Source organism: Mobula hypostoma, chromosome 2 (assembly GCF_963921235.1).
Source record: "Mobula hypostoma chromosome 2, sMobHyp1.1, whole genome shotgun sequence".
NCBI lineage: Eukaryota > Metazoa > Chordata > Chondrichthyes > Myliobatiformes > Myliobatidae > Mobula > Mobula hypostoma.
The window spans coordinates 124127520-124140226 of NC_086098.1; the positions used below are offsets into that span (position 1 = coordinate 124127520).

A 12707-nucleotide genomic window follows, 5' to 3' on the forward strand; every position below is an offset into this window, starting at 1 on the left:
AGGTTAGGCTGGTTCCCCCATTTGACGATACTGACGTGGATCGGTACTTTCTCCACTTCGAAAAAGTGGCTATAAGTCAGGACTGGCCGAGGGATAAGTGGGTTGTTTTACTTCAGAGTGTACTGAAAGGGAAAGCCCAAGAAGCTTACTCAGCTTTGTCCGCGGAAGATGCCCAGAGGTATGAGGTGGTGAAAGAGGCCATCCTCAGGATTTATGAGTTGGTCCCGGAGGCATACCAGCAGAGGTTCCGGAATGCGAGGAAGCAGTGGGACCGCACGTATTTGGAGTTTGCCCGTGAGATGCAGACATATTGTGAGCGTTGGTGCGCCTCGAAGGGGGTAGAGGGGGATTATGACAGACTGCTACAACTGATCCTGATTGAGCAGTTTAAAGGTTGTGTCCCTGAGGGTATGAGACCCTACCTCGATGAGAAAGAGGCAGCCACGTTAGCCACAACTGCTAAGTTAGCGGATGAGTATGCGTTGACGCATAAAATGAAGTTTGCCCCGAGTAAAGGCTACCAGAAGGGTAGTCAGGACGGCGGGGAGAGTCCGCCGGAAAAGTCAGAAAGTAAGCCGGGGACTAGTGAAAAGGATAAGGTAGACCGGGAGCAGTCTGGTAGGAAGTCTCCTGGGGTCGTCTGTTATAATTGTGGGAAAGCCGGACACTTTGCGTCCAGGTGCTTTGCCCCAAGGAAGGAGACGGGGAAAGGAAAAGCGGAAATTTGGAATGGCTGTATCGAGCTGTTAAGCGAACCGCTAGGGAAGGACAGGTCTGAAAAAGTCCAGGAAGGGCGCGAGAGGTTTATCTCGGCCGGACTGGTGTCAGTGAAGGAGGGGTTAAAACCAGTTCCAGTGCGGATCTGGAGAGACACGGGAGCGTGTCAGTCACTAATACTGAAGAGTGTATTAGAGTTTAGCTCAGAGACCCAGACTGGGGAGGTAGAGGTCAAAGGTGTTGGGGAAGGGACAGAGTCAGTCCCTTTGCACCAGATACACTTACAGAGCAACCTGGTCTCTGGACTAGTCACGGTCGGGGTGAGGTCCGAATTACCGTTGAAAGACGTGGAAGTCTTGCTCGGTAATGACATCGCCGGAGGAATTGTGTTCCCCGCCGTGAGGCTGACAAGTCAGCCTGCCAGCATGGAGGCCCCGCCCGTGGACTCGCAGGTTTATCCCGTTTGCGCAGTAACTCGGCGGATGGCGAGGAAAGCTGCAGAGGCCGACATAAATTTAGCTGAAACGTTTCTGCCCACCCTGTACGGGGGGGAAATAGAAAGTGAAAAGACGGAACGAAATGAAACAAGAGGCAGTGAGGGAGCTGGGACGAACGTAGCAGTAGCCAGGAAAGAATTTGTGCAGATGCAGAAGCGAGACGAGGGGCTGATGGTTGTGGCATAGACCGCTCTCTCTGACACAGCCTTGACAAGGGAACTAGTAGACTATTGTGTGGAGAAGGAAGTGCTAAGGAAGAAAGGGAAATCAAGTACAGTACCCGCAGATGAGGAATGGGGGGTGATGCAAAAGAGTTATGGGGATGAGGTTTTTAACATGGCCCACGAGGTACCCCCCGGTGGACATTTTGCGGTGCTGGAGGAAACAGTTGGTGGAATCATGAAAGAGATTTACCGGCTGCCCAGGGGGAAAACTGTTATTGATCATGACCGACGCGAACTGAGACGGTCACCGGCTTTTGATATGCTAACAAACCTAGTCGGTGTTAGCGTGGAAATCAATGAAGCTAGGGGCCCCCTGATAAGAGAAAAAAAACATTTTGAAAAGATTAGTATGGGATCGATCAGATGGGACAAGGCTATTGTTCTAGCCAGGTCTACTGATAAGGTCTCTCCCTTAATCCCCGAACAAAGCGAATCTTTAGAAGAAGTACTTAAACGACTCGCACCCGTGTGTTTGATTGTCCTGAGGAAATGCAAAGAACTGGGACGTTGGGTGATGTCTGTTACAATAGGGCAGCCTAGTAAAGAACACCGATATATAATGAGTAATTCAGTGACTAAAGGGCTGATGAACACAGAGGTGTGTATTGGCAATTTAATACGGCTGTCTGAAGCCAGCTTGATAGTGAACCTTGAAAAAAATGAATTCGGCCACACGAGGGTCACTTACCTGGGAATTGTGGTGACACAGGGGCAGCTGGCAGCGATGCAAGCTACAGTGCAGGCTATCGCTGACCTCCCAACCCCGACAGACAAGAGGGCCCTCAGAAGGCTCTTGGAGATGGTGGGGTACTGCAGGAAGTTTTGCAATAACTCTGCGGTCAATACCCGTCCCCCTCCTACTAAGCCCTTGCGAGAGAAAACTGAGTCGGAATGGGACGACCCTTGTTATTGTGGTCCGGGAAAAAGCCAAATGAGAGGTTACATTGATCGCAATTCATCAGTGTTTTTGGCCACTATGAAGTTTGCTGAGTTGGAGCCTGGTCTAAGGGATTATTAATAGCACGTGTAAAAGGAACAGAAAATGTGATGACTGTCTGTCAAGGTGTTGACAGCTTCAAACTCGCTGTGTTAGCCAAATAGCTGATAAAGATGTATATTTGTGTATGTATCAAATAATGTATTCATGTTTGTAATTTTTACCTCCCGGTAAAAATCCTTAAAAGGGGGGAAGTGTGACGAGAATACACATAAAATTAAGATGTTTGCTGGCCTGGGTTAGCATCAGTGACATCAGCAAGTGGTCTGCCACCTGCCCTCAGGGGAAGGAGAGATAAGGAACAATGGAGCAGCGTCTGGAGATGTGTAATGAAGGGACGGGAGAGAGAGCTGTCTGGAGCGGCTCCCCCCTTTGAACCTTGAACTGTTTGAAGTGATGGACAGGCGATACCCCAGCAGGGGGATAAAAAGGGACCGGTTTTCTAAGGCAGGACACACGACACCCGAGGTAACGAGACCCTGGAAGCGGTACGCCTCTCACGAGTCGGTGAGAAGTATCAGACAACGGCCAGGGTGGAAAGGTACGATCAGCGGGAACCCGGTGTGTGTCCGCCCTTGCCTGGGTGCCGGGTTCACTGCAGAGGATCGATCGCATCTGGAGGAGGGGTCACAGTCGGTGACCTCAGGTGACATCACCAAGGACCCGCCCAAAATCGCCGGTCTGTGAGTGAAGCCGTGCTGAATGATCAGTTGTTCCTGTTCCCTCTCTCTCTTCCCCCACGTTGTCCATCGCCATGGGAACGATTACTGCGAACTGAACTACTAAACTGGACTGAACTTTGAGTCACTTTGAAATTTGGTCATTTACCCCTAGACAACGATAGAGCTTGATTGATGCTGTTATCTTAATTCTGTGCACATGTGTGGTTATCATTGCTGAACTGTTGCATTTATTATCCTTTCGATTACTGTGTTGCTTGTTTCTTTAATAAAACTTTCTTAGTTCTAGTAATCCAGACTCCAACTGAGTGATCCATTTCTGCTGGTTTGGCAACCCAGTTACGGGGTACGTAACAAATTTTATCCCCATTCATCATCTCCACCCAGTTATAGACTTTCTCAATTTGCTCCCTTGTGCCAATTCTTTCTATGGATTCTGAAGTGCATGAACTAGTTCCCACTCAGAGTCTGATTTTACTGCCTATGACCTTTTTGGAAATGAATATTTCTGGTTCAAGGGCATCAAATCTTGCTTGACCTGGCAAATATAGATGACATGGTACATCTCAGCCACTCTAAGTCACTTGACCTATTTAAAATGTTTTCAGTGTTCTGGGATGGCAGTTCCATTTTCCAATTTGAAAGCCGGATGGAGTTGGAATCTCCTGAGAATTCTATTGTTTCCATTCTGGCTTGATGGTTCTTCAGCATTTTTTTTGTTAATGAATCAGCCTTGCCATGAATTTTGATTGTGGCAAAGAAGAAATTGGCTGTCTTTTCTGATTTCTCTGAGCTGTTTCTTACAATCCATGTCTGGTCTTTGATTACTGTTTAGTCATTAATTATACAGTGTGGAAGAAGCCCAGCTGATCCATGCCAACCAAGTTGCCTTCCTGAGCTAGTCTGATTTGTTTTTGGCCCATATTCTCGAACCTTTCTTACCTATGTGCCTGTCTACATATCAATTGATTTATTATTATCATCTGTATTGGGGTACAGTGAAAAACTGTCTAGCATGTCATCCATACAGATTATTCCAGTGTATTAAGGTAGTACAAGGGAAAACAGCAATGCAGAATAAAGTACAGTGCAGCAGGCAGTCTTTCAGATTTTATTATTGTACCTGCCACTACAGATTCTTCTAACAGTGTGGGGGACAAAGTTGTCTCTCATATCCTTTTAAAATACACTCCTCCTCCTCCCACACCCCCCCCTTTATTTTAATCCAGTGCCTTCTAATTTTAACTCCCCTGATCTGGGGGCGGGGGTGGGGGGGAGGAGCTGTGTTCACTCACCTTATCTGTGCCCTTCATGATTTTACACGCATCTATTAGTTCATTCCTCAGTCTCCTGCACTCCAAGGCAAACGGTCTAAATTTGCTTGATCTGGCAGTTCATAGGAAAGTGATGTACAACTGAGCCAGGAATTTCCAGGATTTAGTGCTAAGTTAGCTGCAATCCAGTGTGTTCCAAATGACATTCTTGGATAAGAAGCCATTTTACCTGTCCGAATTTGACTTTTGTGACTCCATTCTCCTTGACTCCCAATTTTCTTCCAAAAGAACCTACCAGCTGTCAAAGATTTGCAGAACAGGGGGTCATGTAATTCTTTCTCTCAAATTTCCAAACATTCGGTTGTTGGGTGTTATGCAAGTGACCAGATAAGTACCAAATGTAAATACTTTTAATTACTCTATTTTTCTCTTTCCTCTTTCCCCCATAGGTTAATTTGCATACTCGTGGTTCAGCCCTCTGTGTAGGATAGTGTTTGACATGTTAGTAAATTCAATTCTGTACTGTATTCACCCAAACTGTACAGTATTCTTTTATATTTGACTGCATTAGTTTTTAAGAGAAGCATAAAAGCATTTCCTCAACAAATTAATAATGGAAATTGAAATTTCATTGAGCAGCTAATCTGTAACCCCTGACTTGGATAGGTGAAGATTTTAGGGCTCTAACAATAGAGTATCACCCTGTACTATCTTTTGAACATACATACGCTTAGGATTGTGGCACAGTGGTTGAGTGTCTGCCTGTATTGTCTTTTGGGCACAAATACACTTGGAATTGTTGCACGGTAGCTGAGTATTAAGTTACGCTGATGTAATAGATTAGCTGTCAACTGGTTGGCAAGATGCAGTCAGGGCATAATTGTATCACTGGCCTCGTAAAACAAAGACTTGCATCTTTACAGTGTCCTTTGCAACTCTGGGACTTGCTGACTGATGAACACTAGCATGCTTATAATAGTGTTTAAAAGTGTGGGGCACAGCTAAGGTGGATGGTAAGAGTTTTTTCCCCCAGGATAGGGAGTCGAAAACTAAGGAGCATAGTTAAGGGAAAGGTTTAAAAGAAACAGTTAGGCATGCAAAAGGTGGTGAGTATTTGGAATGAGAGGAAGTGATTGAGGGAAGGTATAATACATTTAAGAGCAATTGGATAGCTCTTTGAGAGGTGGGGCTTGGAGGGATTGCAGCAGGAAGTTGGGACTAAGTAGATGGGCACTGTGTCAGCATGGACTATTTGGACTGAAGGGCCTGTGGTGCTTTATTGCTCTGCTGCCACATCAGGTACTGAGGAAATGTTTTCATGAAGAAAAAAAATCTCAAATAAACACACTTCTTGAACTGCTGATATCAACAAATGTACGGTGAAAACATCAATGATTTCAGATATGCAGATGACACTGTTAATTGCAAGAACGGAGGAAGAACTACAAAACTTAATTGATATAGTTGTTGAAGAAAGTGCAAAAATGGGTCTATCTATCAATTACAAAAAGACAATGTATGGTGATATCCAAAAAGAAGGAGAATCCTGTCTGCAGGCTGAGAATAAACGGGGAAGACATAAAACAAGTACAGAACTTTTGATACTTAGGAAGCTGGTTGACATCAGATGGCAGGTGCAACATGGTCATCAAAAGAGAATAGGGATAGCAAAAGACACGAGAATGAAGACTAATTATAATATAGGCATGACAACCTGCCTCAGAGTACTGAAATGTTACGTTTATCCAGTAATGTTGGATAATATCTAGCAACATGAAACAAATTGAAGCAGCAGAGATGCGGTTTTTGAGGAGGATGCAAAGAATATCATGGACGAAATAAGTATCTAACGAGGATGTCATGAACAGAGCAAACACAAAAAGAGAAATAATGTATGAGATCATGAAAAAGCAACGTAACTTCTTTGGACATGTGATTAGGAAAGAGGAGTTAGAATGCATGGTAATTATGAGAAAGATTGAAAGGAAGAAAGCAAGAGGAAGACAAAGACAAATGATGATGGAGACAGCAGCCAGAGAACTGGAAATGAATACCAATGAATTGATCCATTTGACCCGAAACAGGAGTGTGTGGGCCATGGCAGTCAAAGCTCAAACTGGGCATGGCACCTGATGATGATGATGATGGCATGGGTAAAGAAGTGAAACCCCATTTCATCGGATGTATTGGAGGCTCCCCACCCAAATCTATCATTATTGCACTGTGTCTATGAAATGTCTTGCAACCAATGAAGTGAATTTCAAATGTTGTCACTAGAGCAATGAAGTTAGTAGAGCCAATATGCAATACAATGGGGAGTGCAGGTGAGATTTCTAGCTTTCGGTAGCCTACCTATCGAGAACTCCATCTGCTTCGGGGTATCAGTGGAGTTGGTACAGATGGTTTATTACTGTCCAGACTTGCACTTGTCTTTGAAAGGAAAGTAGAGCTTGCATACTGTTTCATCTAGAACTTCCAAGCAGCATCAGAATCGGGTTTATTATCACCGGCATGTGACGTGAAATGTAATGAATGTTTCTGCTGCAATGTTTCTCAGGCTGTAGGATACGGACATACAAACAGAGAATTGAGGAGCATTTCAACTCCTCGGACCCCCGGTGCATGTGGCATGGCATACAGGTCATTACAGACTTCAAACCTCCTAGTACTGTGCCCCCTTCCAGCTCTGCCTCCCTCCCTGATGAGCTCAATTACTTCTACGCTTGCTTTGACCAAGAGAACAAGGAGGTCACCCTCAAAGCAGATCTCCCACCTGGTGAACTGCCTCTCTCACTTTCCACCTCCGATGTTTGTGCTACCTTGAGCAGGGTGAATATACGGAAGGCAGCTGGTTAGGATGGAATACCTGCCTGTGTGCTCAGTCTGTGCAGGGCAGTTGGCTGGGGTCTTCATGGACATTTTTAATCTGTCCCTGGCCCAGGCAGTTGTCCCCACAAGCTTCAAGATTGCCACCATCGTGCCAGTACCGAAGCATTCCACTGCCACGGGCCTGAATAACTACCGCCCAGTTGCACTCACCCTCATAATTGCAAAGTGCTTTGAGAGACTGGTTCTGTCACATCTGAAATCCTGTCTGCCCACTACCCTGGACCCCATCAATTTGCCTATCAGAGCAGCAGGTCTACAAAGGACGCCATCTCCACGGCAGTTCGTTCTGCCCTGACCCACCTGGACAGCTCCAACTCTTACATCAGAATGCTGTTCATTGACTTTAGTTTGGCATTCAGTACTGTGATCCCCTCCAAGCTGCCAAATTTCACCAGCTTGGTATCAGTTCATCCCTCTGCAATTGGACCTTGGACTTTCTGACTAACAGACCCCAATCAGTTAAGTTAGACAACCTCTCCTCCTCCACTCTCACCCTGAACACCGGCGTGCCTCAAGGCTGTGTGCTGAGCCCTCTTCTGTACTCCCTGTTCACCTATGACTGCGTTCCTGTACATGGTCCTAACTCCATAATCAAGTTCGCAGACGACACCACTGTGGTTGGCCTGATCAGAGGGGATGATGAGACGGCCTACAGGGATGAGGTCCAGCATGGTGTGCTGATATCAACCTGGCCCTTAACACCCAGAAGACCAAGGAGATCATTGTGGACTTCAGGCATGCTAGGAGCCACACTCATGTCTCCATCTACATCAACGGAACTGTAGTGGAGCGTGTATTAAGCTTCAAATTCCTTGGTGTCCACATTTCCGATGATCTCACCTGTTCCCTGAACTCCTCCATCCTGATCAATAAGGCGCAACAGCGCCTTTATTTCCTGCGGAGCATCAAGAAAGCTCACCTCTGTCCCAGGATACTGATGGACTTTTACCGCTGTACCATTGAGAGCATACTCACCGTGCATCTCAGTGTGGTATGGCAATTGTCCCGTACCGGACCGCAAAGCACTCCAGCGTGTGGTGAAAACTGCCCAGTGGATTATTGGCACCCAGTTGCCCACCATTGAGAACATTTGCCATAAACGCTGCCTGGGCAGGGTGAAAAGCATTATCAAGGATGCATCTCACCCAAACCATGGACTTTTTACTCTCCTCCCATCCGGTAGGTGCTACAGGAGTCTCTGCTCCCGCACCAGCAGGCACAGGAAGAGCTTCTTCCCTGAGGCTGTGACCCTGCTGAACCTCATATCATAGCACTAAGCAGTATTGCATCCGTATTATACTGTCTCAGTACTTTTATATTTGTGTGCTGTAGCACTTACTTTTTATTTGCAGTTATTTTGTAAATACAGATCCACAATCCCTTATCTGAAATCCTTGGGGCCACTTGCATTTTGGAATTCAGAATTTTTCGGATTTCAGACCCCCCCCCCCACCGCCCCCAGATACAAAAAAACACGTATGCTCGAGTCCCTTATTTAACCTGTCTCAGTGTGGTGGACTTTAGGACCCAGCGGCGCCATCAAACCTATGCACATCCTCCCGTATACTTTAAGTCATCTCTAGATTACTTATAATACCTAATGCTATGTAAATAATTGTTATACTGTATTGTTTAGGGAATAATGACAAGAAATTTTATCTTCAACGAAAACATTCAATAAAACATAAAAATATACAGCTTCAAACGAACCAAATCAAACACATGGTAAATGACTTATTGGAATAAATGTAGAACATCACTGTCACAATAAAACTTCAGTAACTTGTCTTTATTTAAATCATATACAGTGGTAGTTCCGACACTATCTTCTTCAGTAAGACACTGCACAGACACACCATGATCAAGCTTCTGCAATAACTCCACTTCCTGCGTTATTGATAGAGAAGATTCCTTCTCTTTTTCTCATTGTTACCCATAGGGGTATCTGCAGCGCTTTTTGACATTTTCACAGTGAAATTAAACACAAGATCAACAGTGAACACAAAATATCAGCGAACAGCAAATGCACGTGTAACCAGTACGAGCGTTGAGCCACAGCTGACATCTGGTGGCCTCTACTAGTGCTGCCATGTCACACCTGAGTGACGTCAGCTGTTGGCGAAAAAAACTTTGGTGTTCAGAGCTTTTAGGATTTCAGAATTTTGGATAGAGGAATGTGCACCTGTAATACTATTCTTTTGCACTTCTGGTTAGATGCTAATTGCATTTCATTGGCTTTGTATCTGTATTTGGCACAATGACAATAAAGTTGAATCTAATCTAATCTAAATGTAGTGTTGCTTTGCCCTATACTGTTGTAATTACACAATATGTGTCAACAATAATACATATCTACGCCTCAGATAACCGTGACGAGCTAGAAGTGTTTGATGCTTCTGTTTTAAAACCTTTGTGTGGCGAGAAAATGAGTTGTTAAGAGTTTTGGGGGTGGAGCAGACATTAACAATTACTGTGGGACTGAAAAAGTAGTTTCAATCCCTGGGGATCATCTTAGTGTGAAAAGACAGTCTGATTTCCTCCTAAACTGTAAATACATTTTATGAAAGATCATTGACTTGAAACATTCTCTCAGTTCCTCTTTGAACAGATGTTGTCTATCTTTATGCATGTTTACAACATTCAATCCTTATGATTCCATTATAATATATAACAAGTTTTACAGATGCACCTGTCACGAACCTCATGACGGGAATAAAGAACCAGCAGAAATAGAAAACACTTTGGGGTCCAATATTGCTATAAACTAATAACATTTATTAGTAACTACGCAATACAGTGATATAAATGTAGATAAATCAAACAGGTTAGCAATGATTACATAAAAGTAAGTGTGGAATATATATGTATGAAAAACCAAGCTTCTTTAAGTCTACGGGTAAAAAGATACAGTCTCACGATGATGAGTAAAGTTCATTTCAGTGGTATTTAGTTGAGTAGTGATGGAGAGGGAGAGATTTGAGTCTTCAGGTGAGCTGACGCCGTCGATCTTCTTGTTGTCCTTCGAAATCCTTTAAAAGTCACCGACTGTGACTTTAGCAAAGGGGACCGGTTTTCTGTGGTGGAGCTATCCCCCAGGGGAAGGTGGACACATGGACAACTCCCCACTAGTCAACCCTTTTCCTCTTTCCACTGCAAGAGTGACTGATCGATCCTCCAAAACCCACTTTTTCTGTGGGCACAACAATGCTCATTCATTGTCCAAACATGTGTCTGAGGTCTATCACCTGACCTCCTATTTTATCTTCCCATACTGAATATCAACTGTCATTCAAATAACTCCTCCTTCCTCTCTCTGTGAAAGAAATGCAAGCAGGCAAAAGTCCTTGAGGAATGTCAACAACCTGCAGAAAATCATAACATTAATTGTCCATTTAATAACGCGGCCTCGGTCACCATAGCAACTTACGAGCTGCTCGGTGCTGTCTCCAACTCAGCAGAAATCCAAAAGTTAACCAGTGCCTTAAAGTGACCGTCCAACAGTTAGTCTTTGTATCTCTCTCTCTCTTTCAAAACAAAATGTCAGTGGTAAATAACTCTCTCTCTCTTTTCAAAAGCACAGTTAATAGCGGTAATCCAGGGTCCCGTCACACACCATAGAAAGTGTCCCATCCAGATGTAGATCACTGTTTGCTGTGGCAATTATTCTGCCTGATACCACAAGAAGTTGCAGAGAATTGTGAACCATCTTGCACTTCATCCCCTTCCCTATCTCCTTACTCCAACTTCTCCTTTTTCTTTGTAATCCTGATGAAGGATCTCTGCCAAAACGTCGACTGTTTACTCTTTCCCGTAGCTGCCTGGTCTTCTGCTACATTTTGTATGTGTTGTCCAAACCTTGCCTTTTATTTATTTATTTATTTGTTTGTTTGTCTATCTATCTATCTATCTAGAGCACTGAACAGGCCTTTTATTTATATATTTATTGTGATAGAGCACAGAACAGGCCTTTCCAGCTTTGAGCCATGCCACTCGGCATCCTCCCCAATTTAACCTTAACCTAATTTTCAGCTCTGGATAGTTTTCAGGGTTCTGATAGATACCAAGTTACTGTTGAGACTTTTCAAACTTTCAATAGTAAGCTAATTACAGTCAATCTTAGATTTAGCAAATTGATGTATTACTGGAAAATCTTTGGAGTGAGAAAATTCAGGGCAAAGTGCATTTAAGTATTTCAGTATTCTGTAACCCTATATAGAGACATACACAATAATCATCATTGTGAAAGATAGTGTCATAAATCACATGATAAAAACACATGGCTGTAAGAGTCAATGGCAGTTTAGTGAAAATTCTTAAAACATTCATAAATTGAATTGCTGTAATATAGAGAGTCTTCAGAAATTATTTGACAAAAAATATTTTTGGGCTATCAGTTTTTCTGGCATAGAGTGTATTTATCACCCATGTCTCGCTGCCCTCCAGAAGATGACTACGAACAAGCTTTTCATTTCCTGCTGTCAGTGTAGTGTGGTACTCACAATTTGCTATTGTAAGTTCAGGTATAAACCTGTTTTTACAGGTCCCACTTCACATGGAAGAGAGCCCAGTGATCCAAAAATCGGAAGCTCTCCCACCTGCATCATCTCCTTAGCCACATGTTGAACTGTATTCTTTTCCTACAGTATTTCTAGCCTCAATAATGTGTGGCACGGATAGCAATCCTGAGGTGCTGTTCTTTAGCTTATCCCCCGAACTCCCTGAGCTCGCTTTGTCACCCTTCCTGCCTATGTGGACTACCCCTGGCTACTTGCCCTCCTGAGGTGTCCCTGGCCTTGGCACCTAGGTGACAACAAACCATCTGGGAATCTTGTTCTCGTGTCTGTTTCTCTAACCAATGAATTCCCTATGTCCTGTCACTACTGGTCTGTGCTCTGAGCCACAAAGCCTGACTCAACGTCGGAGACATTGACGCTGCAGCTTTCCCCTGGTAGCCATCAGCTGATCTAGATTTCCCTTATGCATTTAGTTACTCTGTTTACAGTGAGTGTAACATCAAAAATTGCTCTGAAGTCAAGTAGTACTGAAACTGGATCTCCTCGGGTTATGAGACATGGATACAGCAGATGCTGGAATCTGGAGCAAAAAATGAGCTTGCAGGACAAACTCAGATCGACTAACATCTTTGGAGGGAAATGGGCCATCTCCATTTTGGGATGAGACCCTTCATCTGGACAGTAAGAAGAGAGGTGATCAGTATAAAGGAGTGATGAGGTGGTGTGGGACAAGAGCTTATAAGTGATTGGTGAATCCAGGTGCGGAGGGTGATTGACGGATGGGGTCAGGTGGGTGGATGTGATTGGTGGGGGCAGATAGTGGAATCAGTGACTGAATATTTCCCTCATAGATACTGCCTGACCCACTGAGTTTCTGCAGAAGCTAATTTTTTCCCCTGGTGTTGAGTTGTTCTC

General features: G+C 44.2%; 1 protein-coding gene across 2 annotated transcripts in view; it reads left to right on the forward strand.

Annotated features, from left to right (window-relative positions):
- acbd3 (acyl-Coenzyme A binding domain containing 3) overlaps positions 1–12707 on the forward strand; it is a 92003-nt gene that overhangs the window by 27719 nt on the left and 51577 nt on the right. The window lies entirely within an intron of this gene.